Below are 13393 nucleotides of genomic sequence, written 5' to 3'. Positions count from 1 at the left end.
CACCGACAATTGGCGTGTTGACCTGCTACTGTGCACAGCGTCACAGTTGTGGTATATGTTGACCACAGACGCCTGTACATCCTCGGACCTAACCTTCTTGAAGCTTCAGACCCTGCCAGTGGGAGGATCAGGCCAGGGGATAACTGATGTGTATCTGGGGCTGGGATGAATACACTGGGGAATTTGGTGATCTTCTTTAGCGGGAAGTTTTCTGTGAGCGGTGAAGGTTTAGAGAAATATAAACGATAAGCTTTCTGAACATAAAGTATCTCTGGTTTAGACTCGATTAGTTTTGTAAACTGTTGACCAAGGCGTGTGTCAAAGCAAGTTGGACTGAATCAATTCAATGACAAGAGTTGTATCAAATATCATAACCTCCTGTGACCAGAGTTGTGATAATATTCCTTTTAAAGGTGTCAAGCCAGTAGATGTAGGTTCCCGATATACTAGAGGCGAAAATGAAACATTTGTGTGGTCAGTTCTTCCTTCCCTACACCTCGAGGGTTTGGCACTCACAACCTTCTCATCATGTCTTCCCCAACATCTACAACCTGACACATTCTGGAAGACAGTTTTTTTTTTCACTTCCTCCAAAATTTGGAAAATACTTTCCCTTGTCTTTCATCTCCTTTCATAATCCTCTCTATATTACCATTAAGGCCCGGACTTGACGTGGACTTTTGTCCTTGACTGGAACCTTCAACTTTAAGAGAAAAACCGTAATCACATACACAAAACTTAGCACACACATACACACACACAGCCTCATCACGTGGAGCTCAGCCCAGACCACTTCCATTACCGCCAGACCCGGCCACGTCTCCCGTCCATTTTGCTTCAAACAATACAATTTCCTAACAGCTAAACAAGCTGTCTGTGCGGTAATTTCTCGGGCAATTATGCTGCCCGACATTCCCTGATGTGGACACTGTGTTGTGTTCGAGGTCTTGCATGTTCTTGCAGTTATGAGCTCTCAATCATGAGGGAACATGAGAGCCTCGCCAGTATACCATTCTAATTAACACGCCTCCACCGCTCCCTCTTCCCTCTTCGTAAATTACGTATAATGGCACGGAGCAGAGGACGCCATGTCTCGGGAGCCATTTCCAGATGAGTCTGGGTTCACGTTCAATACAACTCAATCTACAACAGGTCAAAAAACAACACTCCCGTGTTCTTAACAAACGCACACTCAACCCACCACATTTATATTAGTTTTCCCTATAATAAGCATTTGCTCAGGGGCTCACATTCCAATTTTCCGCCTCTTGATCAAATGGACTATTGTTCGCTGCCAGTCATAACCCTCCACACGTTGACCACCATGATGACGTCATCTGGACAACGTTACCAGAGATCATTGCTGCAACGTTTACCGCGAGGCCACGTTGGCGCGGTGGTCTGTGTAAACAGTGACACACTGCAAAGTTGATCTGACACAACAGTTCCTTACATCTCCCGCATGTGTCTTCAACCCTCATACATGAATGGCCCCATTCACACAGTTCCTTCCCCAAGCGTTCGCATGACTTAAATTGGCATGAAACAAGAATAATAGCAGAGATTAAACGATAAAAAATTTATGCTAACAAGGCCACACTACAGCATTCTATTTATTCTATAAAACTGGCTACGAACGTACTGGAATGAGATGGACGTAATAGCATATTTGTACATGTAAACTACATATCAAGGTCAGTGGCTGGTGCCCTGGTGCCATGACTTGCTTCCACGGGCTGTGTGGTGAGGACCGGTACCTGTGTGTCTGTTAACGAACACAAGTTAACAATGTCCATATCGTCTAGCATAACTACGTGAAGGCCAACGCATAAATGTGTCCACAGATGGTGTAGGTTCGAGAGATTGTAGCCAATTCAAGCTTGCGTATTAACTAAAGTTCTTCAAAAAGCTCGTTTTCCCTTTGATTTAGTTAGCTTTAGGTGTTCAGTATAATCTAATTGGAGTTACCCACACAGAGTCCGCCCATATTGCAGATGGCGATGTCTGGCAGCCATTGCAAATGACACTCTTGCACGGTCATACATTTGGCCAACATTTCGGGTCAGTGTTTGTACAATGAACCCCTCGCACCGAGGGGTCAATTAATACAAGTCTTTGATCTTCAGTACAAACTGAAATACCATCACCACTCACAAAATCAACAAGGCAAATCCGTGCTTGTTACTTTCAGAGCTTCTGACTATGTGGCTATGTTAGAAGCTTGTGTGTCTGGCCGTGTTAGAAGCTTGTGTGTCTGACCGTGTTAGAAGCTTGTGTGTTTGGCCGTGTTAGAAGCTTGTGTGTCTGGCTATGTTAGAAGTCTGTATGTCTGGCCATGTTAGAAGCTTGTGTGTCTGGCCGTGTTAGAAGCTTGTGTGTTTGGTCATGTTAGAGGTTTGTGTGTTTGGCCATGTTAGAAGCTTGTGTGTTTGGCCGTGTTAGAAGCTTGTGTGTCTGGCTATGTTAGAAGTCTGTATGTCTGGCCATGTTAGAAGCTTGTGTGTCTGGCCGTGTTAGAAGCTTGTGTGTCTGGCTATGTTAGAAGTCTGTATGTCTGGCCATGTTAGAAGCTTGTGTGTCTGGCCGTGTTAGAAGCTTGTGTGTTTGGTCATGTTAGAGGTTTGTGTGTTTGGCCATGTTAGAAGCTTGTGTCTGGCCGTGTTAGAAGCTTGTGTCCGGCCATGTTAGAAGCTTGGGTGTCTGGCCGTGTTAGAAGCTTGTGTCTGGCCATGTTAATAGCTTGTGTGTCTGGCCGTGTTAGAAGCTTGTGTGTCTGGCCATGTCAGAAGCGTGTGTCTGAAGGCTTGAACTATGTTATTCACACACAAAATGTTATTATTTCCCTCCTAAAGTAAAATATTAATCTATCTTTAACCGAGACGGCACAGGCAACTGACGACTTAATCTGGGTCATCTCATTAGCGCTCTCTCTCTCTCTCTCTCTCTCTCTCTCTCTCTTTATATATATATATATATATATTATATATATAATATATATATATATAACCCTACTCTGAGCCCCTAAGGGTGGATGAACAGCTGGGTTGACTGTGGGCCGACTGCAGCAAGCACGATTCAAACCTATACGCTGGACCCTGAGCGGTCCGTGAATGCGTCAGATATGGCTCACGTTACACACACACACACCACCTGACCCACGAGGTCGTGGGGGGATATGTGGTCTGGCGGGCAGCGGCGTCCAACAGCTTGGTCGACCAACCCACGAGACTAGGGCCAGCCCGGGCCACGGGGGTAGAAGACCCCCACACACTTCACCAGATACACTATACGCCTATACAAACACACAAACCTGGGCTGGTGAAACACACATACATATACAAACACACAAACCTAGGCTGGTGAAACACACATACATATACAAACACACAAACCTGGACTGGTGAAACACACATACAAACACAAAAACACAAACCTGGGCTGGTGAAACACACATACATATACAAACACACAACCCTGGGCTGGTGAAACACACATACATACACAAACACACAACCCTGGGCTGGTGAAACATACTCCGTTGTATTTAATCTGTTCTGTGGGAAATCCTTCAGAAAACATTACTCTGTGTTCAGACGGGGGTAGGATGTGTGATGCAGACAACAGCGACTCCCTGCGTTGTGTCCGCCAGCCAGGCCGGACCCCCAGCTCTGCAGAACTAACTCCCACAAGAGATGCATCATGCGTGTACGTACCCCGACCCACACGGTGTACACCAACACAAAGGTAAATGTTTGACGTTCTTAGAATCGCTCACTCTTATGACAGAACGTCCGTGAAAATTAAATATTTGAGAACAACAGGCACTTGCCTAACGCTCCACCATCAGTGAAGAAATAAGGAGGGGAAAAAATTGTCTGGTGTGATATCTGCATTTACTCAACTGATTCATATACAGTTATATACCTAAACATTTCATCGTTGAGCACCGCTGAGCTACGCCATTTAACATGAAAGATAAGATCTATTCTTACATTAGTTTAAGCAGCTCCCTGCATCAAATCATATGAAATTATCACCTCAATATGGGATGCATGTAGTGTTATACAAAGTTTTTCTTATCATGAGCTGTTCTTTAGTTATCGTCCCAACAATAATGACAGACAGACAGACAGACAGACAGACGGACGCAGGGGGTGGCAACACAACGTCCCACATATACTTCACAAGTGGAGGGACATGGAAACGGTTCATACGTACATGTATATCCGGCTGAGTCTGATATCTTGTTGATAACAATACATGTGCATCATAGTCGTCACTTAGAGAGAAAAAAAGACTCTTACGTTGATGACACAAACCCACGGGCCGATGTTATACAAGCTTCCGAGTTCCAACGCACAAAACTACTCCTTCCTGTCTCGGGGCATTGTGAACGCACTACACCATCGCAAACCGACCGCGTCAGTGAGCCAGCCTTCTTGCCGACAGCTGACGGCAATCTACGATCTACACCATGAACTCTTATCGCTGGGGGAAAAAGTGAACGTGTCAAATAAACTGTCCTCTGAGGCCAGAGATCTAAGCCATTTTACACAAAGTACAAAATCATAGAATTCTACATGGGTAGTTCTTGTGCTGGACGGTACGACTGACCATTAGAGACGTAAATGGCCTGGTATCATGACCCGACCTTTAAATGTTCAGATCAAAGGCCAGACCATTGCATCCTGGAGTCTCATCTCCGTGCTTGAGGGTCATATCGTCCCTCTCAAGATGTTAAAATGTCACGCCTAAGATGTTAAAACGACCATGTTAACATGGACGACATCCATCAGCTCGCCGTACTCCCCTGCCACAGACAGGTCTAGCAGCCTGCGCCTGTAAGACATGCAGGTAAGGATGGACCAATCAGAGCGAAGGTTCAGTATGAACTGTACCAACTTTACTCCCGTGTTAAGTGCTCTTTAGAACAACTTCGTCGTGGGGGAAGAGCGTGTCTCAAGTCTGCCACTGTTGCCGTGGTCACATTCTTGACCATACAATATTCGCGGGGACCACGGTTGGTGGGTGGCAAAGGGTGCAGCCCCCTCCTCCACACTCACAGTGCAATATGGAGATACGCAGGAAGTGCTCACGTGCAGCAAACAGCTGAGGGATATTACTATCACGACCTTCACCTCTAGTACATCATGTCTGCTGTCCTTCCATGTGCACATCTTCATACTATATTGATGCTTCACGCGTCAGCGGGTCTGTGTCTGATGGGTACACAACTCGCGGGCAGCGCGCCGCTCACACAACCGATATACAATAACAAATGTTACGACCCTACAGCAAGACGGTACGACCCCTGACGGTGCATCTTTAATGGGGACACACTTGTCCACGAAGGTCCGACACTTTAGCATCATATCCGTCTTACGGGTAGGACGGCCGGGCCTTGACCTGACCCGTAACGGTCAGGTCAAACTGTTACACCATCACATTCCTCTTACATGCCTGCCACACCATCATGGCCACGCCCAACGCACACGTCTCTCGTCTCCTTCACTGTACATTCACCACCAGAAGGTCTTCCTCCAACCTCCTTCCCCAACACCCGCCAGTCTTGCGCTCCCCACCAGATGGTCTTCCTCCAACCTTCTTCCCAACACCCGCCAGTCTTGTGCTCCACCAGAGTACATTATTTACAACACCGCTGACATGCGGCACCCAACTTGACCATTTAATTTCTTGGCCAACAAAATTCTCTCCAAATTTATCAAAGTTTTACCCGCGTGACGAGACGTGTCAGAAGTTGGTGCTCCTCCAGGAGACGGAGGCCATCGTCTTACCATGTCCACAGCGCTGTCTGGATCTTCAGAATTCCATGAAGAACTTTTTCCAGCTTTGCAACAGTTAAAATAGCAGAGAAAAACTTTTTGCGGAGTGGCATTAGCCACTGTTTTCGGTTCTGATGACAATAACTCTACTCTTTACTTCATTCTAGTACGCTCCTGCCACCAATAGCAAGAACACAACACTAACAAAAGAGGAGCACAACACTAACAAAGCACTGACAAACAAAACACAAGGCTGGCGAAGGCTCACGAAGGGACTAAGGATAAGAGACATCGTTGGCATGAGTCACGCAGCTGGGCACGTCCCTGGCTGTCATATATTTCAGAATTAACGTCACTATTGACACAGAACTCATCAGCTCTATATCTTCCTTCCCTCTTTCCTCGGCATTTTCCTTCTCTGCTGCTGATATCATCCACAATATTTACCAGTTCATATTTTGTAAAATTTTGGTATTATATTAAAGTTTCTAACATTTGAAAATCAGTAAATGTTCCAATATTCTTTTCCTCTTAATATGAGAGGGGAAGGGGTGGTGTATGCTCCTCCCCTCCCTGTCTGCTGATTGGCCAAAACGAACCAATCACATTTAGCGATGTGCTGATTGGCTCCGAGAGGGTGCCGAGACACGAGTCCCAAAACCTCATTTATAAGTCATTTCATACCACAGGTTCTTTAATAAACCACAAAATATGTTTAACCTTAATAAAACTTGTATAACCCTTATAAAATTTTCATATCTAATGAAAAAGAAATACATAATTTCTCGTAATTATTCAATAACTCTAAAGAAAAATATCAAGAAACACCAATTAAAACCGTAATATAACATTTAAAACTGTAAAAATAGAACTATAATCTTCAAAACCTTTATATGTGCAAAACCTTTGAAAACTTGAATTACCTACAATACACACACACACACACATTATATATATATATATATATATATATATATATTTTTTTTTTTTTTTTTATACTTTGTCGCTGTCTCCCGCGTTTGCGAGGTAGCGCAAGGAAACAGACGAAAGAAATGGCCCAACCCCCCCATACACATGTACATACACACGTCCATACACGCAAATATACACACCTACACAGCTTTCCATGGTTCACCCCAGACGCTTCACATGCCTTGATTCAATCCACTGACAGCACGTCAACCCCTGTATACCACATCGCTCCAATTCACTCTATTCCTTGCCCTCCTTTCACCCTCCTGCATGTTCAGGCCCCGATCACACAAAATCCTTTTCACTCCATCTTTCCACCTCCAATTTGGTCTCCCTCTTCTCCTCGTTCCCTCCACCTCCGACACATATATCCTCTTGGTCAATCTTTCCTCACTCATTCTCTCCATGTGCCCAAACCATTTCAAAACACCCTCTTCTGCTCTCTCAACCAAGCTCTTTTTATTTCCACACATCTCTCTTACCCTTACGTTACTTACTCGATCAAACCACCTCACACCACACATTGTCCTCAAACATCTCATTTCCAGCACATCCATCCTCCTGCGCACAACTCTATCCATAGCCCACGCCTCGCAACCATACAACATTGTTGTATATATATATATATATATATATATATATATATATATATATATATATATCATACAAACCTCCAACAGCCAGGATCGAACCCGGGACCCCTGTGCCACAGGCGGAAATGCTACCGCTAGGCTATGGGCCTGGCTAATAGAAAATAACTATTCGAATACTACAGTATGTACTCGAATACCCTTCGTCTCACATTGCTGAGCAACGGGGTCTACATCGGTCATTTCCCAACAGGCGCACATGGCCAGCATATAGCATTTTACCGAACCTGATTGTACAACGCGGAGGTATATGAATACGAATAAAGTGCACGGGTCATCATCATCCCCCCCCCCCCCCCCCCCCAAACAGACCGGGCTGGGCCCTGGCTGCTGTAATGGGTCGCTGGTCGACCAAGCTGTTGGAAGCAGCCCGCAGCCCTCATGCCCGCAGATCCCCCCAACAACCTGGCTGGTCTGGTACACATACACATCTAGGGTCTTATCATACCCCACAGTCCACCTCAGAGTGTGGATACAGGGAACGCAGTACGCAGTTTTAAGTTCTGGACATTTACACTATTTACTCTGTAATTGTATTCACTGTACCTTCGATCTGTCTTCCAAACCTGTCGTGCGAAACTGGAAGTATTTTCGCATGCAGATTGGCAACCGCACCTTCCAGGGTTTACCAAGTGTAAATTAAGGTCGTCTTCAAGGTGCGCGCAGATTGCTGCAGTCTTATATTGTTTTCAGGCGTCTCTGGTAAATCTTTTTATTTACGCTACCAATGCAGGTGGTGATAGACCTTTGTCTATTTTCTGACCCCGCGAGTCTGGCCGCTGCGAGAAAGGTTATATTACCACACAGCAGTAGTCTTGCTGGGCGTGTGGTAGTTCCAGGTTACATTACCACACAGCAGTAGTCTTGCTGGGCGTGTGGTAGTTCCAGCTCACAATTGAGCAGTATAGTCAACTATCAGTCGATGCTCCGGCAAACTAAACACTCGAGTGGTAAGAGGAAGGAGGAACCACACCAACAGGAAGGAGGACCCACAATACATAGAGGGAGGAACCATACCAAGCCATACCAGGAGTGTTAACATGAAGGGAGACCCACAATACATAGAGGGAGGAACCATACCAAGCAATACCAGGAGTGTTAACATGAAGGAAGACCCACAATACAAGCATTACAGCTCAGCCAAAAACAACCCTAGTTGACGACACACATGACCAGGGAACAACACACCTCATGACATGGACCAAACCACATGGAGGACCTGGACACGACTCCTGAACCCTTCCTTCATGGACGAGAGAGTTGCTGAAGCGCGAAGCCTCGTGAAGCAGATTAAGAGATATCTCTAAAGAGGACGACCCTTAGTCATGACTCAAAAGATAACACCGAGAGGTCAGAGGGCAAGACTGTTAGATAACACCACAAAACATTACGAAAGGAGCCAGGGATAACAAAGTGTGGCAAGATAACACTGGGGACCTGGAGTAAGAAGACCCAGTAAGATAACATAAAGTGTGGCAAGATAACACGAGGATCCTTGAAGGCAGAGGATGAGGCAAGAGAAGCCCCTGTCTGGCAGGGTGATCCAGGGGCCGCTCAATTTACAGCACTAATTAAATGTAAATAAGGGAGTCGTGCCGGGCGACCGCTGCCCTGCAGGACAAGCTTTCTTCACCCACCTTTCTTATTTACATCACTTTAGTGTTTACCTCCACAAACATGCACACACAATAAACACATCTAAGATGGTGTACGATAGTGAAGCATGTTCTCGAGATGGTACCCCTGCAGCACAGTATATATATATATATATATATATATATATATATATATATATAATATATAATATATATATATATATATATATATATATATATTCTGTTTCCCATTTTAGAAAGTTGTGCGCAGGAGGATGGATGTGCTGGAAATGAGATGTTTGAGGACAATGTGTGGTGTGAGGTGGTTTGATCGAGTAAGTAACGTAAGGGTAAGAGAGATGTGCGGAAATAAAAAGAGCGTGGTTGAGAGAGCAGAAGAGGGTGTTTTGAAATGGTTTGGGCACATGGAGAGAATGAGTGAGGAAAGATTGACCAAGAGGATATATGTGTCGGAGGTGGAGGGAACGAGGAGAAGAGGGAGACCAAATTGGAGGTGGAAAGATGGAGTGAAAAAGATTTTGTGTGATCGGGGCCTGAACATGCAGGAGGTGAAAGGAGGGCAAGGAATAGAGTGAATTGGAGCGATGTGGTATACCGGGTTGACGTGCTGTCAGTGAATTGAATCAAGGCATGTGAAGCGTCTGGGGTAAACCATGGAAAGCTGTGTAGGTATGTATATTTGCGTGTGTGGACGTATGTATGTACATGTGTATGGGGGTGGGTTGGGCCATTTCTTTCGTCTGTTTCCTTGCGCTACCTCGCAAACGCGGGGGACAGCGACAAAAAAAAAAAAAAAAAAAAATATATATATATATATATATAATATATATATATATATATATATTATCCCTGGGGTTAGGGATTAAGAATACTTCCCACGTATTCCCTGCGTGTCGTAGAAGGCGACTAAAAGGGAGGGAGCGGGGGGCTGGAAATCCTCCCTCTCGTTTTTTTTTTTTTTTTTTTTTATTTTCCAAAAGAAGGAACAGAGGGGCCAGGTGAGGATATTCCAAAAAAGGCTCAGTCCTCTGTTCTTAACGCTACCTCGCTAACGCGGGAAATGGCGAATAGTTTAAAAGAAGAAAGAATATAATATATATATAATATATATATATATATTATATATATATATATATATAATATATATATCATGGCAAGAAACAATGACCTGCAGGCAAGCATATAACCAGGAACATCAAGCCTCCTGCGCCTTTGTGTGTAAAAGACAAGGACCTCTCCAGGACATTGCAGGACTCTTGAACTTCATCAAGGACTTCATAACCCAACACTGGCCTGAAAAGTGCAGATCCTGACCTTTGTGATTTGACTTATGACGCTGTGAAGACGAATGCCAGCGTACAGCAGCTGCTGCTTCACACAAGACGGTCCAGATCTCGCAAGGCTCCACAGTAACTGGTTTATAATAACAAGACTTGAAAGGTATGTTCTTTTCGTGGTTCACTGAACTTGTAACATCAGAGGCTGTGACCAATCCGTCTCTCTTTGTTGCTTCGAACTTTGGAGTTTGTCTCTTCTGAATGGCGTGGTGTTCAGTCAGACGCTCCTCGCCGTCACCATCCACTACTGCCACACAAGAAAGTTCTCTCCAGCAACACTGGGCACACCACTTATGGTTCTCCTTGACCTGGCATCACTCATGTCCCCTTCTGACCTAGCATGGCAACACTTATGTTTCCGTGGACCAAATGTTGCCATAATCACTCTGGACTCAACAGAGAGAAATCACCTTCTGGTATCTTACACGTCTTCCTTTATACAAATAATTATAAACAAAATATTACTAGAAATAATCCTTACAACTCTTGCTTAATGAGGATGCGTCCAGAGGCACACACTCGTCCACTGTGGCTGCATGATACCCCCCCGCTGCTGCTCACGAACTAGCGAGGGAAACAGACGCCAGCCATGAGGGAGGTACTTACCGCGCTGTGTGTGGAGGGTCACATACGACACTGGGGGTCGCACTGTCTCGCCCACGCCACCTGCAACAACAATACACATGATTAGACTTAGCAGGCGAGGCGGTCCGGGGCAGCCCGCCTCCCTCCCTCACCTCACCTCACCACACTGGGCAGAGGGGGAATAGCCCTCTAAGTACACCTGACCTTTCCACAACTAACACCTTCAAACGTCTACACAAGATCAAGATACGTTGGTCCTTAATTCATTATAAAACAAGACAAATGGTAAAAATAATGATATCAACAAAGATACAAAACAAACGTTACACGTGTCAGTATGTAACAAACTGTACTGGTCACAAATGCTTCGGGTAAATCAGTTCGTTAACATTTCTGTAGACCGGCTTTCCCTGGCGAGCAACACGGCCAAGAAACACAGCTGGTGGCGAGCAACACGACCAACAAACACAGCTGGTGGCGAGCAACACGACCAACAAACACAGCTGGTGACCGCAAGACAACCATCATCTCGCCCAACCCAGGCGGGCGGGACCACCACGCCCCAGGCGACGGGTCTCCCCCCCTTCCCTCTCCCACAACAATAACAACCACCGTCCCCTGGGCGACGGGTCCGGAGTCTCTCCTACAACAATCTACGACGTCCCCTCCTCTCCCCTCCGCGGCTGCTGGGAGGACACCATCCTGGCCCAGCCAGTGTTGTTTAGGAGCATACATCCTGCCTGCTGTCTCCCAACCCACAAGGGACGTCTGTCATCCAACCTGGCAGCCTTCGTCAGCGCCACCGTCTGGAGGAGGCCCGGCCGAGCGAGTCTGATGGGTGGAAGGCCGGGCCATGTCCGCGCCCCTCGCTAACCCTAACCCTTAAACACACACAACCACACAATAACAATGCCAGTCACTCCTGCTTAAAGCGTGTTCCTATTTATGCTACTAACTCCTGCCTCACTTGTATATATCCACCATGACCATGGTTGGTGATGGTGCCATACGGTAGTGAGCTATGGTAGACCAGGTCACGGTGAACGTCACAGCCAGCAGTAAACAAATCATCATGTTACAATCCTCAGCGAGACACGTCCCGACCCCAAGGACTTGGCCCTTCACCCTCCTGCTTAGAACATTACCAGCCGCGTGTTTACAACTCATCAGCTTCATCACCTCAACACAGGAAACGCATCGGCCACGAAGACACATGTACTTACCACCTGAATTGACACTGTCGAACACTTACCGCCTACATACACTGACACTGTCATCTACCCAGCGAGACACCGTCCAACACCCAGCATAACACTGGCAATGTTGCCAATTTACAAATTCTAAAAACCTTCAAAACTTATCTGTCAGCAACGGTCAGTGATCCAGTTAAATGCCACATTGGGCAGGTTCTACCACACTCAGCCCAGCACTCACTCTGTGTCTTCCTTCATCTCCTAGACCGAGGAGCTATTGGCCTGAACATTTTTTAGGGTTGAGAGGCGTGCATGGGATGCAAAGAACTGGAACCATGTGATATATGGGGGACGACTTTCTGTAAACAAGCTGAGCCAAGGTAGATTCATAGGTCGAGAGGCATACGTGGGACAGAAATAACTTGAAGAATGTGGTACATGGGGGAAGATGGTCTGTTAATAAGCTGAACCAAGGCTGATTCATAAGTTAAGAGGCATGCACGTGATAGAAATAACTAGAATGATGTGGCATATGGGGGACGACGTGATGTCAATAAGCTACGGCAGGACAGAGAAAGCAGTCAAGGTAAACAAAGGGGTGACTAGTTTGTGGGGCGTGACAGTGGATGGCAGACTCTGGTGTCAGTACATTACACAAGACAGTTTGAGAGTGGATGTAAGCAAACCACACCGCCTCTCATCTGTTCCCGAGGCTACCTCGCTGAGCCGGGAAGAGCAGCCAAGTATATATATAAAAAAAGGAAGGAAATCTATTCAGTTAATTCATTTATACAACACATTTTCTACCGTCTACCTACCTATTCATCCCTGGGGGGGACACGGGAAAATGGATACTGCCCACGTACCTCCAGTGTGTCGTAAACAGGCAATTCAGAGGGGCAGGAACGGGGGATAACCTTCCCTCTCGTACCATCATTTTCCAGCAGCATGGAAGTCAGTAGCTAACCCAGGCAGTCTCCAGGATGCCTCACTGTTCGGTAACTGATGCTGCCTCGCTCACACCGCAAACACCAACTGGTACTCTATCATTATTATCATTATCATCATTATTATGATGATGATGATCATTATTAATGCTATCATTAAAACAATTCATTACTGTCATTATTATCCTCATCTAATATTTCATCGCAGTTTCCCGAGTCATCATCATCATAACACTTGATGTAGTGATCATTATCATTATAACACTTGATGTAGTGATCATTATCATTATAACACTTGATGTAGTGATCA

The 13393-nt window shown here is 45.7% G+C and overlaps 1 protein-coding gene across 10 annotated transcripts in view; it reads right to left on the bottom strand.

The window, feature by feature from the left end:
- The window catches only part of pins (G-protein-signaling modulator pins), a 281528-nt gene that overhangs the window by 97247 nt on the left and 170888 nt on the right, over positions 1–13393 (bottom strand). For all 10 annotated transcript variants that reach the window (XM_071672594.1, XM_071672591.1, XM_071672595.1 and 7 more), the window contains one exon: positions 10965–11024. The gene's annotated coding sequence lies outside the window, so the exon portion shown is untranslated. The remainder of the gene's footprint in view (positions 1–10964; positions 11025–13393) is intronic.

The sequence above is a fragment of the Panulirus ornatus genome, chromosome 17 (genome assembly GCF_036320965.1).
Source record: "Panulirus ornatus isolate Po-2019 chromosome 17, ASM3632096v1, whole genome shotgun sequence".
Lineage (NCBI taxonomy): Eukaryota > Metazoa > Arthropoda > Malacostraca > Decapoda > Palinuridae > Panulirus > Panulirus ornatus.
Note: the sequence above shows the minus strand (reverse complement) of the source record. Positions and strands in the feature narration are given on the sequence as shown.